This window comes from Culex quinquefasciatus, chromosome 3 (genome assembly GCF_015732765.1).
Source record: "Culex quinquefasciatus strain JHB chromosome 3, VPISU_Cqui_1.0_pri_paternal, whole genome shotgun sequence".
Classification (NCBI taxonomy): domain Eukaryota; kingdom Metazoa; phylum Arthropoda; class Insecta; order Diptera; family Culicidae; genus Culex; species Culex quinquefasciatus.
This window is the reverse complement of record NC_051863.1, coordinates 121,555,978-121,575,371: the sequence shown is the minus strand read 5'-3', so window position 1 is coordinate 121,575,371 and position 19,394 is coordinate 121,555,978. Positions and strand designations below refer to the sequence as shown.

Genomic DNA, 19,394 nt, shown 5'->3' with positions numbered 1-19,394 from the left:
TTATTAAAAAGGAGCTTTTATAACTGGATAGTTTTTTTTAAATAACTAAAAACAGTTTTTTCCTTAAACAAAACTTTTTATTTTATTCAGTTATAATATTAATTTGTTAGATTGGCTAGATTTTATATTAATAATTTAATTAAAAAATAAAAATTAAAATTTAAATAAAATTTAAATATTTTTAAAAAATGTATGGAGAAAAGCAAAATAAAAACAAAATTCCATAAAAAGGAAGCATTCAATGTGTGTCAAGTGTGAGATTCTTATTTAAAATTTTATGACAAACAACTTTGTCCAAGACCGCAAAACTATCCGAGTAAACCTTGACAAGTTATTAGCGATATAAATGAGATGTTTGTTTTTATGAAAATATATATTTTGATAAACTTAACAGATTTTTCTAAAAAAAATCGCAGTTAGGGGAAAGTGGGGCAACATTACCGTATGGGGCAAGAGGAACAATCGCTCGTACGTCCGTAATTTTTACAATTTTTATTATTTCCAGTATGAGGAATTGTTGATAGCAATGCAATTAACTGATTCTACTACCACATAACCGCCAAAACAACGTAAACGCCACAGGCATAAGATTTAATGAAGTTTTTAAAAAAAAAACTTTGTTTTCTTATAATATTTGGAGTGTACAAAATAAGGCTAAGGGTTCGTTTTAAGGCTCATTTTATCAAAATGCTATTTTTCCTAGATTAGTAGTGTCCCTACCAATGACTTGCACCTATTATAAAGTATGATTTAACTTTTTGTTATTTTTGTTGAGAGCTTTTCAAAAATCTTATTCAGGTGGGGCAAGTGTACCATAAGGATTTTTAGCATGAAAAAAAAATCGAATTGCTGCAAAAACATATTTTATTGGGAAATGAGTACATAAAAGTACTTAAAAACTGATAAACAATTGTTAAAAAACTGTCTATGCTAAATCTAGCGATATTATGAAAATTTACTATTTATTATATAAGTAATAAGTTTTTTTTCGTAAAAACGATCAAATATTCAGTAAAATATTATTATTTAATCCAAAAATGAAAGAAACGTTTAAAAAATATTCTAATCTGATGTATCTAAGTGATAACAGTACAATTGTTAGCAAATTAACATGTTGTTTCATGCCTTGTTCCTCTTGCCCCAACGGGTTGTTCGTCTTGCCCCACTAGTTGAGTAAAACGTACGGAAAATCAAAAATTTTAAAATCGATTTTTTACATTAAAAAACTGGATTTTTTAAAACTTGTTCTATCAAAGTCTTAGTCAAGACTTAAAATAAGATGATTATAAAAAAATCCGACAGATTTTTTAACATTTTTAATGGGTTATAACGAGCATTCCTTAGCTTGTTACACTTGCCCCACTTTCCCCTATTTATCTTTTAGGTAGTTTTGTTGGAAACTTTAAAAAAATCTTGCTCTGGTGGGGTAAGTGTACCATATGGATTTTATATATGGGAAAAATACGAATTGCTGCAAGTTGCCTGCAACAGCATATTTTAATGGGAAATGCATACATTAAAATACTTGAGGTACTGATACAACTGATAAACAATTGTTTATAAAAAATATCCTTACAAATTAAAGCGATATTATCTAGAACAAGATGATTACCAAAAAATTCGAAAGATTTTTTTTTCGTTTTTAATGGGTTTTAACGAGCATATCCTTAGCTTGTTACACTTGCCCCACTTTCCCCTACTTATTTTTGCCTAATGAATCGAATCAGGAGGTATCCATGCGGTAATTTTTTTTATTGTCACTCTAATGTAGATATTCATTTAGTCGATTTTCAAATAATATGTTTTTATAGTGCGTAATATTGAGTATTTGGGCCTTTTGAAATTTTATTCTTGATTCAATAGTTTCAAAAATGTTTTTGACAAGATCAAAAAAAAAATCACTAATGTTTCACTTTTGACATTGGATTAAACCATTAGTTGCTGAAATATTGACCTTAGAAAATGGAGGGCTATTTGGTGGAGACTTTGAAAACTAAAATTTTTCTGTCTGTTTTTCTTTTATCTGATGTATCTCAACAACCAGAGGTCCAATGTGCAATATAAATTTGATTAAATTAAAAAAAAACACAGTTTTCTTCAAAAAATTTATTGCAGATTGCAATCTAGACGACATTAGACTGGATTAATTTTCAACGGTCCAAAGAATGTTACCAGCTTATTCCAACTCAACTGCAACAAGCCGCTTTTTTTTTAATTTATATTTATTCAAATTTCTTTTCCATGTACATTCATTCAGTTAAAATATTATTGAGTGTCCAATCACAAACGATGACTTTTCACCTCAATTTTAAATACTAGCAACTTTCATTTATTCATGAAATATTGTAGCTTTCGCTATTCAGTGATTTCAAATGTAGGAGGTCCTACATGTACAAAAGGGAAAAGGGATACCTTAAAACTAACTTATAAACTATATAAAGAGCGGATCAATGCAGCTGAAGACTGCAATGATTTTTGTCGAAATGCATCAATTATCTTATTGGACATAACATCCAAAGTGTCAACTTCGGCTAATTGATGAAGTTCACTGGTGCTGAACCAGGGAGGAAGTTTCAGAATCATTTTCAGAATTTTGTTCTGAATCCTCTGAAGTTTTTTCTTCCTGGTTAAGCAACAGCTTGTCCAGATCGGCACAGCATAAAGCATGGCAGGTCTGAAAATTTGTTTATAAATTAACAGTTTATTCTTGAGACATAGTCTAGAATTCCTGTTTATAAGTGGATACAAACATTTAATATATTTGTTACATTTAACCTGGATACTTTCATTGTGATCCTTGTAAGTAAGGTTTTTGTCAAAAGCAAGTCCAAGGTATTTCACTTGATCCTCCCACTTTAAATTTACTTCATTCATCTTTATAATGTGATGACTTTTTGGTTTAAGAAAATCAGCCCTTGGTTTGTGAGGGAAAATAATAAGTTGAGTTTTTTGCAGCATTTGGAGTAATTTTCCATTCTTTCAAATAAGAATTGAAAATATCCAAGCTTTTTTGTAATCTTCTTGTGATGACACGAAGGCTTCTACCTTTGGCGGAGATGCTTGTGTCATCAGCAAAAAGTGATTTTTGACATCCTGGAGGCAAATCAGGCAAGTCAGAAGTAAAAATATTGTATAAAATTGGACCCAAAATGCTTCCTTGAGGGACGCCAGCACGTACAGGTAGTTGATCAGATTTGCTATTCTGATAACATACCTGCAGAGTACGATCCGTCAAATAATTTTGAATAATTCTCACGATATAAATCGGAAAATTAAACCTTTTCATTTTCGCAATCAAACCTTTATGCCAAACACTGTCAAATGCTTTTTCTATGTCTAGAAGAGCAGCGCCAGTAGAATAGCCCTCAGATTTGTTGCTTCGAATTAAATTTGAAACTCTCAACAACTGATGAGTAGTTGAATGCCCAAGGCGAAATCCAAACTGCTCATCAGCGAAAATTGAATTTTCATTAATGTGCGTCATCATTCTATTAAGAATTATTCTTTCGAATAATTTACTAATAGATGAAAGCAAACTAATGGGCCGATAGCTTGAGGCTTCAGCAGGATTTTTATCCGGTTTCAAACTCGGAATTACTTTGGCATTTTTCCAACTACTGGGAAAATATGCCAAATCAAAACATTTGTTGAAAATTTTGACCAAGCAACTTAAAGTTGCTTCTGGTAATTTTTTAATTAAAATGTAAAAAATGCCATCCTCACCAGGGGCTTTCATATTTTTAATTTTTTTGATAATAGATAACAAGCCGCTTTGTGCTACAGTTTGCCCATTGCGTCGTTGTTTGCTTGCACCGGTGGACACTATTTCCGCAAACCGGTGACTTCCGGTGGACATTCCTCGAGTGTGCGTGTGTTGTCAACTGGTGCATGGGAAATTAAGGGGGTTGGAAAACATGCATTCTCCTTCCGGAAATAAGACAGGCTGGCAACAGCTTGGATGACTAGCGTTATGGGCCAACAGGAATTTCCGGCTAAAGCAAAAGTGCGTGTTTGACATTTATTTACAAGCAAAATCATTAAATAAAGTTCACGGAGTCATTAGTTGCTGACTAACGGCTTCGAGATTTCTGAACAACGGCCATAAACAATAACACAGATTTAAAGCAAAATTCACTCCAGCGAAAAGCCATCTGCCATGCCGGCAGTAATCATTATAATCCACTGCAAAAATCACACCCAAATTCAGGCCCGAACTCCGTCCACCCCGCACTTAAGGGGACCATTCTGTTCTGGCCGGGCTCGTTCTGAACGGCGCAGAGTGTTCGCGGCAGTAAAAATAAAAATCATCTTAAAAACCTACCAAATACGGAAGCAATTAGGAAATTATCTGAAATCAAAATCTTCGCCATCGTCGTCGTTCTTCGTCGTTTTGGGTCGTGGATCAGCACCCCGAAAAGCGCCACTTCCTTCCCACAAAGCTTTAATAGTCCCGACCAAGACCACCCCAGGTCCACCTTTTTTTTCTCGAAAAAAAAGCTCTTATCAAATTAGTATGTGTTCCAAGGCGCTGCCAGTAACACGACACTTGGTGAAAAAAAAAACGCGGGAAAATCGCCGCCGACCATAAAATAAAAACTTTTATATCCCTCGAGCAGCAGCAGCAGCCCTGGTAAGTAGCGACGGATTTTTATGTCCTCCCGTAGGGCCACAACAACAACAACGCCATCCAGTGTGGTGCCATCGACGACGACGACAAGGTCCTGTTTGTGTCCTTTGGACCGCGGTCCTGGTGTTGTTCGTGTTTTCATGGGTACGCCAGGCAAAAGCAATTATAAAGAAAAAGTTTTTTTTATGTGCTGTTCGCTCTGCCTCAAAGTTGGTGGGAAGTTGATTGAGATTGCAAAGCGTATTGAAAGGCACGAAAATGTATTTACGAAAATCGTGATTCAATTCATTTGGGGTTTCTGTTTCTCGAGTTCGAAGTTAGTTCGACCATGTCAATGTGTTGGTATAGTTTAACATATGAATATTTTGTTGTAACTTATCACGAGGGCGAAACCTTGAATGTAAACAATCAGTAGGGTGGTCCAAATCCGGGCTTACTCGAGGCTATCCCCTGGAATCAATGATTGACTCATCACTAGCCTAAACTCCAAATTTAGGCTCCACGGGACAACATTTAAAAATGCATGGAGAAAAGTATTTGTTTCAGTTTTTACCTGTTAGAGGCGCAATAACTATCCAATGCGTACCAATTCCAAGATCTTCATTAAATTTGGAAAAACTTTTCCGAAGACAACACATTTTTATGATTTTTTTCTAAAAAGTTATTAGCCTCCGAAAATAACCATTTCCGTGGGGGCAGCTCTAAGGGGCTACCTAGAAACAATTATTTTTTAACAAACGTGCGTGTTAGCTTGCTTGCCTGCTTGCCTGATGATGCATTTGTTATTTCGTATGAATATGCCTTGAATATAGTTCATCATGTAAGAAGTTATTAAATCTAGAAATTATGAAGAAAGTCTTTTTTATTTAATATGCCCATACTCTGCATATATTAAAAAAAAACTGACACTTTTTTATGGAAATTGTTCAGTTAACTGTTTTCTCTCTCTAACGTAATTGATTCTAAAAGGTTTTGAAATGTAATGGTGCAATATGACAGAGGAATGACAAAATATTTTTGGAACCTATTGGGTAAACAGCTCATTAATTAAAAAAAACTATGTTTTACATCGTTTAATGCTCAAATTTGTATCCGAGCAGTTTAATAATGATAAATTGTACAAAGAAGACATTTATATTCGGTAGTATTAGGGTTTCAAGCTTTGAATTTTTTGGCAATTTCAACGAAAGCTAGAAATCTGGAAAATTTGTTTCGAAAACCTTTTATTGGATCTCAAATATTGGTCAAATATAGTTAGTTAGAGTCTCCTAATGCATATTCTTAAGAAATTTGATGGAATTCAACACGAATGCAACGATTTCAACGGCTTTTCTGAAGAAATAACTAGTGCGTCCATCCCGGAAATTCCCGGGACAAAAATCCTGGGATTTTTCCAAAACCGGGAATTCCCGAATCCCGGGATTTTTCATATTTTGTCCCGGGAATTCCCGAAATTGAAAAAAAAAACAAATTTTGGTCTAGAAATTCTGATTTGGTTGTAGAAATTAGTAATCGATAAGCATTTTAAAGCATTAAAATTTGTATTCGGCATAAAACAGCATTAATTTGCCAGGGAAATTCGTTCGAATTTTTGTTTACAGATCCGCAAAATGCTGTGCTCCTTAGATATTTTCTACTAAATTTATTTATTAAAAAAATTAAAAATGGTTATATTCACGTATATTTACGACTTTAATGTTGAAAAAAGCATAATATTTAAAAAAATATTTAACTTTTCATCATAAACCGGCATCTGGAGCAAATCAGGACAAAAGTAACGAATTAAGACTGCTGTTTAAGCTAAATTGTTTTTGAATCATGTTCTGATTGTTTTGATTGATTTTGATTACAACAGGAACAGATCAAAACAATTAGTACACTGATTTCTAAATTTATTGCTCTAAAATCTCCTGTACCTTTTCAGACTGCAGTCCCAATTATCCACAGTTGGTAGTTGGTTGGTAGTGACTTAAAGATAACTGGTATAATTTTATTTCTTGTTGTTTTAGATACTTTCAATGAATTGTATAAGCTTTTCTATAATATGTTATATTATATAAATAATTAAATAAAAGAATGTATTCAAAATTTTAGTTCAATTCAATTCAAAAGCACATCAAAGAACACATTTTTTAATATGTTTTAAACTATCTAAAGATTGCTGTCCTTGTTCAGATTGAAGTGTAGCTTATCACCATTAACAGTTTTGAGCTAATTGTATGATTTATGCTAGAAAAACGTAACAAATATAATGAAAACATAGATTTTATGACTGCTGCAAAAATTTCCCGGGATCCCGAGAATTCCCGGGATTTAAAAAATATTTTTCCCGTTTCCCGGAAAATTCAAAACCCGGGAAAATTGGCCCTACACCCAAAATTCAGAGTCGAGATAATCGTTCTCTCAAAATTTATTGAGGTCTCAGTGCCAAAATCGATAGAATAATGGTACCAACTCACACCATCATAACAAATGAGTTCATTCGTTAGTTGAAGCAATAAATCTCCAACAAGTGTCATACATCGACTTCTGACTTCTCCTTGGTCACCAAGCTGTGGTGGCCGAGGCAGCTAAGTCATTGGATTGGTTTATCAAAGGTCTCTGGTTCGATTCCCGTTGTCGACACTTTTGGTTTTTTGTTTGACGGATGAACTTTTTTTGCAAATGAACCTCGAGAGAATAGTTCTATCGCCCATCTCGAGCTGTGTTCTCTGCGTCCGTGAATGGTACCACTATTCTCTCGATTCGAGACCATCATTCTCTCGGACTAGCGCTGCCAGTTTTGGGTGTAGAAATAACCGTAAAATCGAAATAAAAATCTTCAAAATGTCGGGGAAGAGCCCTCCTTCCACGGTGCCAAATATCAGACAAACCGCATTTTTTTATCTTCAAGTTCTCAAGGAAAAATACACCGTAACTTTTTACCACAAAATCCAAAAAATATGGTTTCTTCGAGTTTTTTTTTCGAATCCAATGAAGGTTCTACATCTGTAAAATAGTAATAATCGTATAATTATGGCGCACTTCACAGGTTAAATAGTAAAACAGTTGTTCTTCTCCATACAGTTTGACGATTTTTTCCATTTAAACTTCAACGGGTTCCCGTGGTCACAATGAGCACAAATTTGGAATTTAGCCTAGTGATGTGTCAATATTCGATTTCAGAAGCTCGGATTTGGACCACCCTAATGTATATTAATTAGAGCATCCAATTTTCCACTGCGAGATAAAAATCCTGGGAAATTTATTGAAATTGTATCTGTTATTGTAAAGTTGAATTTGTTATCCGGGAAATTGGATGTACTAATATTAATAACTGAATGTTTCTAAAGCAGATATGTATGTTGAAATGTTTCTAAAAAAACTTGTTTTTCTATCTTTTCAGGTTCGTTGCAATATCAAGAGTTGCATTTGTAATAGATGTAATGCAAGGTTAGACTTTTGATTAAGGTAAATGATTAGCAAGGAGTTATCAAACTTTAAAATTATATATTTTTTTATTTAGGTCATGTCATGTACCTCCTCTTCTCAATACAAATATTTTTCTAAATAAATCGGTCAGAAACAAGCGTACCAAAATAGTCAGAGATACTATTCATATTGCCTTCGTCGTTGATTGAAATTCTGATAAGAACTGTTTGTTTACATGTAAGTTGGGTAACGGTTAGACAACTGTTTTCAATCTATCTTTCCTTTTCAGTGTGCGCTTTGATTTGACAGCACAGCCGTTAACCACGCCCCCTTTTTTTTCGTTGAATCTCTTGTTAGCTAGCACAGTGTTGTTAGATACATTTGTACAACTTACTATGATAACTTGCATCTTATACTGGCAAGTTATACAACAGAAAAAAGTGCGCTTTTTCCAATGCACAGGAGTTGTAGAACAAGTTGTGGTAACGAGGCCGTTCGGTTATACAACCAGTTAGGAAATACGTTTATCTGACAAAGTGTGTTGCTTGGGATACCACAAGACTTTCAGTGTTTGTTTGGGATGAGCTTATGCCAAATATAAATCCTCTACGACAAAGTGAAGTGGAATTAAACAGGTTATGAAATTTGAAACCCGAAAGAAATGAAAAAAAAACGCACTTTTAAAGTGACTTGCCATAATTATAAGTCAGTTTCTAGATGTCTTGGGCATTCGAAATATTCTTTTTTAATTTTGGTAAATTTTAATAGATACTCCATGGATCAATTTTTGCGCAATAATAAGCCAATTTTGAGCCTAACCGGTTCGCTAGCAAACGTTGAAGTTTGCATGGAAAATCGAAAAAATGTATGGGGAATAGTAAAAACTTTCAAAATTCCACCAAAAGGTGGCGTTAATTGTGTCGGATCATTGTCAAGTGTTCTTAAGTAAAATTTCATGACAAACAGCTTTGTCAAAGACCGCAAAACGATTCGAGTTAACCCTGACGTTTTTGTATGAAAAGATTTTTTTCACCAACTATACTGCCGCTCTAATAAAGTCCGTTCCATATGTAAAACCGTTCCTTAATCCACCTTAAGGTGGTTGGTGCCTTCCTCACATTCATAAAGTCAATATATTCAGTAAAAATAGCAACATTCCCCCTTAACATGCTAGACAAATCAACTTTATTACTCATTTCTTTTGATAGGGTTCACAGTCCTTCAATATTTCTAGCTATCGGCAAGGTCTGATAAAAAACCTATCCAACGATAGTTTGCATGGAAGTTTCAGACAATACTTCTATCACAATATTTGAAATCCGGCCTCCAAAAAGTGTATAAATAACACTTAAGTGCTAATAACTTTTGATAGGGTTGTCCGATCCTCGATGTTTTAGGCTCATTTGAAAGGTCTTTCGATTATCTAACTCAAGGGTGAACAAAGTATGGCCCGCGAGGTGATTTTTAGTGGCCCGCGGACCCGTTTTGAATAATCATGTAAAATGGCCCGTTGATCACTTGTGAAGTGATTTTAGACTTTTTCAAAATAATGGTTTATTTTAAACTATTTTATGCTAATCTTTGTTTTTGTTGATAAAAAACTAATTATTTATTAATGTTTTGATCCCCATATTAGGACACCGTTTCACGAGTTTCAATGAGAGTAAAACTAGTAATTATCGTCAAAAATTTCATGAAACATTTTTGGAAATTTTGGCTTTCAGGATTATGGCAGACAAAATATTAAAATTGGAGGAATAAGGCTGTTGCAAGTATTTTACAAAGCTTTTCTCGACAATCCTCCATTCTTAAAAAAATCATGGTTAAAAATTTTAATCATAAAATTTCTAAATATCAATGGAAATTGATGTGCAATCAGCTGAAATCAATTAAAAATGCATTCCTCTGCGTTTAGAATCATTTTGAACATGTTATGGTTTATTCAAGAATAATTTGAATTTCAGTGAATTTCCGATGAATAAACGTTTTTTCGCTAAAATATTTTTTTTTGTCTTATCCTTAATTTTTTTAAATAATTGTTGCATTTCAACTTTACGGGTGTTTAACACATTTTCTAACATATTAACATTTCGTTGCAATGTTAATATTCTGACTCTCAACGATTTAAAAATAGATTAAAAAAAAAAAAAAGGTGGCGTTAATTGTGTCGGATCATTGTCAAGTGTTCTTAAGTAAAATTTCATGACAAACAGCTTTGTCAAAGACCGCAAAACGATTCGAGTTAACCCTGACGTTTTTGTATGAAAAGATTTTTTTCACCAACTATACTGCCGCTCTAATAAAGTCCGTTCCATATGTAAAACCGTTCCTTAATCCACCTTAAGGTGGTTGGTGCCTTCCTCACATTCATAAAGTCAATATATTCAGTAAAAATAGCAACATTCCCCTTAACATGCTAGACAAATCAACTTTATTACTCATTTCTTTTGATAGGGTTCACAGTCCTTCAATATTTCTAGCTATCGGCAAGGTCTGATAAAAAACCTATCCAACGATAGTTTGCATGGAAGTTTCAGACAATACTTCTATCACAATATTTGAAATCCGGCCTCCAAAAAGTGTATAAATAACACTTAAGTGCTAATAACTTTTGATAGGGTTGTCCGATCCTCGATGTTTTAGGTTCATTTGAAAGGTCTTTCGATTATCTAACTCAAGGGTGAACAAAGTATGGCCCGCGAGGTGATTTTTAGTGGCCCGCGGACCCGTTTTGAATAATCATGTAAAATGGCCCGTTGATCACTTGTGAAGTGATTTTAGACTTTTTCAAAATAATGGTTTATTTTAAACTATTTTATGCTAATCTTTGTTTTTGTTGATAAAAAACTAATTATTTATTAATGTTTTGATCCCCATATTAGGACACCGTTTCACGAGTTTCAATGAGAGTAAAACTAGTAATTATCGTCAAAAATTTCATGAAACATTTTTGGAAATTTTGGCTTTCAGGATTATGGCAGACAAAATATTAAAATTGGAGGAATAAGGCTGTTGCAAGTATTTTACAAAGCTTTTCTCGACAATCCTCCATTCTTAAAAAAATCATGGTTAAAAATTTTAATCATAAAATTTCTAAATATCAATGGAAATTGATGTGCAATCAGCTGAAATCAATTAAAAATGCATTCCTCTGCGTTTAGAATCATTTTGAACATGTTATGGTTTATTCAAGAATAATTTGAATTTCAGTGAATTTCCGATGAATAAACGTTTTTTCGCTAAAATATTTTTTTTTGTCTTATCCTTAATTTTTTTAAATAATTGTTGCATTTCAACTTTACGGGTGTTTAACACATTTTCTAACATATTAACATTTCGTTGCAATGTTAATATTCTGACTCTCAACGATTTAAAAATAGATTACGCCGTTATTGAATGACATCATTTTCGAAATATAAAAAAAAATCATAATTTTATTGAAAACAAATAATTTATTTTCAAATACTAAAACAATGAAGTCAACAACAACAATCAACAATTATTTTTAATTAACAGAAAGGTTGAAAAATTACAGGAATCAAAAAAAAAATCAGCTGATAGTTGTTTTTGCTAGTCTTTTTAATTAAAATATCGTAATTAATTTTTTATAAAAATCTTATTTTGTAGATTTGTCCCGCAAGCTCATTTGAGCTTCAAATTTGGCCTGGCCTCCAAAAACATTGAGCACCCCTGTCCTAGACTGACTTCGAACTAAAAAGTCATCAAAAATAAATTATTAAACCAATTTTGAATAACTAAGCACGAGTTTTCTCCGATTGTGTCACAGATTCGTAAAATTATGAGAAAAACTTCGATTGGCTAAAAAATTTATACCGTAGCCACGAAATTTCCCAACTTTTGACCTAAATGAGTATGGGTATTAGATACTGTTCCAAAAAGTATTATAAGTAAAAGTCAAACCAATCCCAGATCTTTATGGCACATTTGAAAATGCTTCAACATTCCTTTTGAGTGCAATTACGAAAATGGTTACATACATGTAGAAAATCACAAAATTTCATATTACAGAAAATTCACTTAATTCACTAAAAAGATGATTTTCAATCACTCCTGAAAGTTTCATGAAGATATTTCGTGACTGAACTGAGTAAGAGACGAATTAAGTTCATAATTTTGCCATGCGCAAAGCGAACTGTCAAACTTTGTAAACGTTTTTCTCTAAACACCGAGTTGATTTACGGGTGCCACGATATCTCGAGATGGGATGGACCAAATTGGCTGAAATTTGGGGTGAAGACTCTTTAGACATATCCCGTGTGCATGACGAAGCCCGATTTTGAAATTCTGCTTTTTAAAAAAATACTAGTTTCGAAAAGTAACACTTTTCAACATTTTATTATTTAAACGATTTATTGACAAAATACATGAAAATTTTACATAAAATTTCACTCAGTGAGTGTTTTTTTGGAATTGCAAAAAATGTTGTATGGAACTCGTTGCAAAACTTGATTTTTTCAGCACTCTTCGTATTTATCCAACTCGGTGAACCTCGTTGGATAAATGTACGACTCGTGCTGAAAAAATCCTCTTTTTGCAACTTGTTGCATAAACTACTATTAATGCCCTCCAAAAAGATTTAAAAAATAGTTTAAATGTGTGTTCATACCAACCTCGGACATTTTTGACGATTTACATGTGTGTAACCCCTTAACGAAAATGCTAGCAACGAGATAGCACAACAGCATCGAAGTGTAATAGCAAAATCAAGCCCCTTCTTGAGCTTCCGAAGATGAGTCCGGTTTTAATAAAGCATGAAACGTGATTTTTTTAAATTTCAAAGTCCAAAAAAATGGGATTACAAATACAAACTCCCATAGAAAATTGAATCTCTTTGCGCAAAGTGAGGACTGAACCAACCGTTACGTTCCATCCAAATCGGGGCACCTCGATGCGACCTCTAGAACAAACCAAGCAAAATCTACAAAAACTACCTCACAAGTTTCTTCTGTCTGATTTCGCGTCAACTTTTAATTACAAATTTAATTGGACTGCGCCCAACTCGACCAATTTGACCCAGAATGGTTTGAAGATATGGGAATCAACAGCTATAAAAAAATCCAGCAAAAAAGGGTTGATTTTTACCCTGACGAAAAGTTTCCCAAACATTAAATCTCCAAAGGATACCAGATAAGCAGGACATGGCAAGCGAGGAAATATGATTCGACTTTTTCTTTTCTTTTTTATTAAAAAGAACATTGTCCTTCTGTAGTCACGGGAGCATGGCGATACATTGAATTAGTTTTTCATGTCCTGCAATTTTTGAGGTTATCAAATAAAAGTTCAGCATTTTATATGGTAGAGTTCTTAGTTGATTTGTTGGCACTCAGTACATTTCAACAGAAAAGAAATGACTATACATTGAGTCAGTTCAGCTTGCTAGAATCAGTAAAAAAGGGGTTGCTCCCACATTGCAATGCATCATGTACACCCTCTGCAAAACCTAATTCTATTTTCACCTATCGTCACCTGGTTTGCTGTGTGTGCTGTGTGGAGGAGTTGTGTGTCCCACACCCGTCATCACACCAAAACGAAAGCTGCGGGTTTCTACGCCAAAGTATGTTGCAATGTTGCATCACTTTTCGAGTGGGGGAGCCGGTTTTTTTTTGGTTCAGCAAATCCCAGAGTTGCAATTCTGCAGGTGTGTAACAAGGTGTGAATGAAAACTGAGCCAGCTGAAAAAAAAAACTGACTTGGTTCTGTGTCGTGCTTTTCAGCACTTTTCCATTTAAATAGATTTCCCAAAGCTGGCTAGTTGCTGCTGCTGGTAGGTGCCAAAAAAGAAGTGCAAATAGTGTTGAATAATTTAGCGCGCAAAAAGGATACATTTTATTGATGATGGAGGGCCTTGCCAGACAGGGTGAGAGGAACAGCCATCCAGTGTTTGTCTGCTGCAAAGGTTGTTACGAAATGTAATAGATTTTGACGTGGAGGTGGGCCGGCAAGGGCTGATTGGATTGAGTTTGTTCGAACAGTTCGTAATGAAACGTGACATCATCACGGTGAAGTCATTTTTCAGAAGACTTAAATTTCTGATTTTAAACTTGTTAAAAATTGATATTTATCCGCCATGATTTTCCAAAAGACCCTCCAAAATCGTTTGCTCCTTGAATGTAGATAAATCATCCAATTTTGTACTGTCGCAGCTTCCACCACAAACCGAGCAATAACTCTCGCTCTCCATTGATCAGTAGCGCCAGCTTCGGACCCCCCGATCAACCAAAGAGAAAATAATTTATCTGTCCTCTCGAGGGACCTCAACCGACGACTGAGTCACGTGTTGTTTCCGGGAGATGAAAATAAATACATCTATTTATCTACATTTGCTTTGTAGTCTGCTCCAGCCACTACTGTCGCCATTATTCGCACAATCCCAACGGGATTCGAAGAGAGAATAATAGTGTATCGTACGACAATAACTCACACCCACACTCACACATACACTCTTACATTGTACAATGAAATTTTACCAATTTGAGTTGTGTGATAGTGTGTGGTTAATTTTGTCGACGAAAAAACAATTTTCCAGTTCTCGTTAGTAGATGAAATTCAAACACATTCACTCACACAACTCTGCTCGTTCGAAATCGACACTGAACAGTGAAGAGACCACCGTAACACTTTGACAGTGTGAGCTGGTTGAGTATCTCTGCTGTCAGTTTATGTGACCAGGAGGAGGTCATTGTTTTTCATTTCGAAACATTTGCCCCGTGGAGAGAAATCGAGAGACTGCCGATTGAAAAGACTGCGGCAGAGATGTGCGAAGCAATATCCTCATTTTTTTGGTCAAAAGGTCAAAAGGTCAAAAGGTCACAAGGTCTAAAGTCAACAGGACAACAGGACATCAGGACAACAGGACAACAGGACAACAAGACATCAGGACAACAGGACAACAAGACATCAGGACAACAGGACAACAGGACAACAAGACAACAGGACAACAGGACAACAGGACAACAGGACAACAGGACAACAGGACAACAGGACAACAGGACAGCTGGACAAAAGGTCAAATAGTGAAAAGGACACTAGGTCCAACTGACAATTACCCTGAAGAAGACTTGATATAAGGTTAAAGGACAGCATATCAAAAGTTGGAACCAGCGATGGAATAATCATCATCAAAAGAAAATCTTTGGACGTTCATCAAGGGAAAAAATCCAAATGGAGCATGGCTCTCCTCTCTCGCGCACGAAAAATCGTTAAAAGGGATCTAAAAAAATCATCATCTTGATTATTCGGCGGAACATCTTTTTCACTACTACACTTGCATGTGTAACGTCACAGGTCGAAAAATGAACTGTCACTTTTTGTAGTTGCGCAATGAGTGTAAACAAAGCGGAATAAATAGTTTAAAGTGATGCTAACAAGGAAAATCACAAAAAATCATCCACAGATTGATTTTTTGGAGAAGTTCGGGAGCGATTTTCTTTTGCGTGATTTGCCTCCTCTCTCTTTCGCGGGTGAAAAAAGTTCGCAAGCGAAAATGATTTTTTTGTGATTATTCCATCCCTGGTTGGAACAAACTCTTTTTACTAATATTTTCAAAATTGTTGCAAACCATTTGGAAGCTTGCCGATTAGAGATTCTCATCACTGATACGACAGTGTCACACAACGACGACGACGACGACAATATCTGGCAACAATAGCCAGTGTACAGAACCAGCAGCAGCAGCAGCAGCAGCCACAGACAGCACTTGATGTGATTTATCTGTAGCAGCTCGTTTCGCATAAATCCAGCAGCAGCATCATTGAAGCTTTCGGAAAACTTTGCTCTGCTGGGTTGGTTTTGCGTTCGCTCTCTCCGTTCAGCAGCAGGCATAACACTGCTGGGCTGTCTATGGGACTGTGTTTGTGGCGAGGGGCCACAACATTATGCCACAGAGTGAAATCTATTGCTTAGGGCTGGTTGGTGGTGAGGTTCATGGCATACTGCTGCGGATCGGAGCCACTAAATTCAGAAGAAGGAGGGAGGGAGGGATTTGGCTTGGGAAAAATTTGCGATATTTTGGGGATGACCGCGATTGATTGGCATGCAGTTTGCAAAAAAAAACATTTTTAACATATAAAAAAAATGCATTAAAACGCGTTTTTCTCGGAACGACGGAACGACTTTTAAGAAATTTCCAGGTTGTGCAAAAAATCATTGACCGAGTTATGAATTTTTTAATCATTACTGATTTTTTCAAAAAATCCAAATATTGGTCGCAAAATTTTTTCAACTTCATTTTTCGATGTAAAATCAAATTTGCAATCAAAAAGTACTTCAGTCAAATTTTGACAAAGTGCACCGTTTTCAAGTTAAATCCATTTTTAGGTGACTTTAAAAAAAAAAATAGTCGCAGTTTTTCATTTTTTGAAATTAGTGCACATGTTTGCACACTTTTGAAAAAATATTTTTGAAAAGCTGAGAAAATTCTATATATTTTGCTTTTTCGGACTTTGTTGATACGACCTTTAGTTGCTGAGATATTGCAATGCAAAGGTTTAAAAACAAGAAAATTGATGCTTTCTAAGTCTCACCCAAACAGCCCACCATTTTTTAATGTCGATATCTCAGCAACTAATTGTCCGATTTTCAATGTTAATATAAGAAACATTTGTGAAATTTTCCAATATTTTCGAAAAAAATATTTTCAAAATTTTCAAATCAAGACTAACATTTTAAATGGGCGTAATATTCAATTTTTGGCTCTTTTGAAATGTTAGTCTTGATTTGAAAATTTTGAAAATATTTTTTTCGAAAAGATCGGAAAATTTTACAAATGTTTCACATATAAACATTGAAAATCGGACCATTAGTTGCTGAGATATCGACATTAAAAAATGGTGGGCTGTTTGGGTGAGACTTAGAAAGCATCAATTTTCTTGTTTTTAAACCTTTGCATTGCAATATCTCAGCAACTTAAGGTCGTATCAACAAAGTCCGGAGAAACAAAATATAGAGAATTTTCTCAGCTTTTCAAAAATATTTTTGTCAAAAGTGTGCAAACATGTGCACTAATTTCAAAAAATGAAAAACTGCGACTATTTTCAAAAAAGTCACCTAAAATGGATTTAACTTGAAAACGGTGCACTTTATAAAAATTTGACTGAAGTACTTTTTGATTGCAAATTTGATTTTAAAATAATGTTTAATTTAAAAATAATGTTTTTTTTTGCAAATCAAGTTTTAGTGATAAAAAGTTAAATAAAAAAATCACCAAATTTTTTTTACCGTGTATCATTTCTTTCCAGTGTAGTCCATATCCATACCTACAACTTTGCCGAAGACACAAAATCGATCAAAAAATTCCTTCAAAAGATACAGATTTTTGAATTTTCACACATCGTTTTTATATGAACAGCTGCGAAATTTGTATGGAAAATTCTATGGACAAACTAATGATGCAAAATGGCTTCTTTGGGCATTTATGCAATTTAATTTATGCAATACATTTTCGGGGTTACTCAAGTGTACTGCAATAATTAATATTGACAAGAAAGAACTTGGGGCGTAATCTAACCCCAAGTTCTTCCAGGATGCTTTCTTCGGACTGGCTGCGCTTGTGTTCGATTAGATTAGATTAGATTAGATTATTCCAAATTCCTTTATTATTTTTTGGAAACTTTTGAATAACAGTTTGTGAAGCTTGTAAAATGATATATTTTATGTGATATTTACTCATCAAAATGTGCAAATTAAGACAAGAAACAACTTTGTAGAAGATTGCAAAACGCTAAACATTTTTAAAATTTAGTTTGACCGAGTTTTTGAATATGTGGGATTCATGTATTCATCATCAACATCATTAAACCGTATTTAAATATTTTTTTTTTGAATTAATAGATTATTACATTTTTTTTTGCGTACAAATATCACTGGTCTGCTCAGATTTAGATGATAAACCCGATTTTTTTGCAAGTTCGAGATTGATAAGTGTATCAGATTTTTATGAAAAATATCATTTTTCCATAACCAAATATTTACCAGTTGCATGGATACAAAACATGTTTTATACTCGTAATTGAACTACAAATTACTGTTGCAAGCTTCAGGAGAAATACTTTTCATGAGTCTTAATTGTTTTTTTAGTTTTCTTGTATGAAATGATCAAGGAATCATTAAGTCTTACAAATCTTATCTTTTTAAAAGATTTTACAAATACTGTGACTATTGTTCAACTAGTTTGGAATGGAAGTTTCTGTTTGATTTGTTTATTATATAACATTTAATTTTTGGTTAAACTAAAAAAAAGTTTGTGACGATGTTTTCAACATTCAGAGTTAAAACACTCGAATTAACGAATTAATTATGACTTTTGAAGCTTGCAACAGTAATTTGTAGTACATTTTCGATTTTAAATCATGTTTTGTTTCCATGTTCCTGGTTCGTATTTGATTAAGGAAATGTCATATTTATTCATAAAAATCCAATAATAACCATAACAATCTCAAAAATTTCGGTTGTATCAGCTAAATCAGAGCAGTCACGTGATACTTGTACACAACAATTATCTTTTTATTCATGTTAAAAACATATTTTATTACGGTTTTATGTTTTTCATTTTTGAATAATAATTTACACATATTCAAAAACTCGGTCAAACTAAATTTTAAAAATGTTTAGCGTTTTGCAAGTTTCACAAACTGTTATTAAAAAGTTTCCAAAAATTATAAAAGAATTTGGAACAATAAACTTAAAAAATAGATTTCTCAGAAATTTCTCGATGATTTTTTTCGCTTTTAAAAGCATTGGAAAGCTGAGAAATTTCCTATAAGACACATTTGAAAGTAGCGACGACTATTTTTTTCCTGAAAAGTTTGTTCTAGAAAACACGCCGTGTTCCATAGTGTCCAGTGAGATCCAGCTAGAGCGTCCAATTTCCCGGGGTTACAAATTTCCCGGGAAACGGGAATTTTTAAATTTATTGAACATTGTTATGAACTTGGTTTTAATTAATATTATGCAACAAAATTGTATAGGACATCAACATTGATGGTTTAAATGAGTGTGAAGATCAATAAACCGCTTGACTGCATTTACAAAATCGTTCAACTACAAGAAAATGTATTTTAGTATTTTTTGATGAGAAATTTTAAACTTGCCTCTGGGACCAGTTTATTGAAATGAGAAAAAAACATGCAGAAAAGCAATTTTTAACATTTTTTTTTGCGAAAAAGGCGAAATTTAGAGGCTGTTCAAAAAGGATATTTATTTGAACTCGTATTTTTAGCATAACTTACAAAGTTTATTGAAAAATATTCAAAAGTTACTCGGCATCTCTAAACCCAGAAACCACACAAACTTATCTCACGCCTTCCCTTTGCCATTCCTAGGCCGCAAGCAAAATCTC

The 19,394-nt window shown here is 33.9% G+C and overlaps 1 protein-coding gene across 4 annotated transcripts in view; it reads left to right on the top strand.

Annotated features, from left to right (window-relative positions):
- The window catches only part of LOC6037170 (glucose transporter type 1), a 431,006-nt gene that overhangs the window by 54,644 nt on the left and 356,968 nt on the right, over positions 1-19,394 (top strand). Inside the window, exon 2 of one of the 4 annotated variants that reach the window (XM_038261488.1) lies at positions 8,013-8,077. The exons of the other annotated variants lie outside the window; for them this stretch is intronic. The gene's annotated coding sequence lies outside the window, so the exon portion shown is untranslated. The remainder of the gene's footprint in view (positions 1-8,012; positions 8,078-19,394) is intronic. 4 annotated transcript variants of the gene reach the window in all.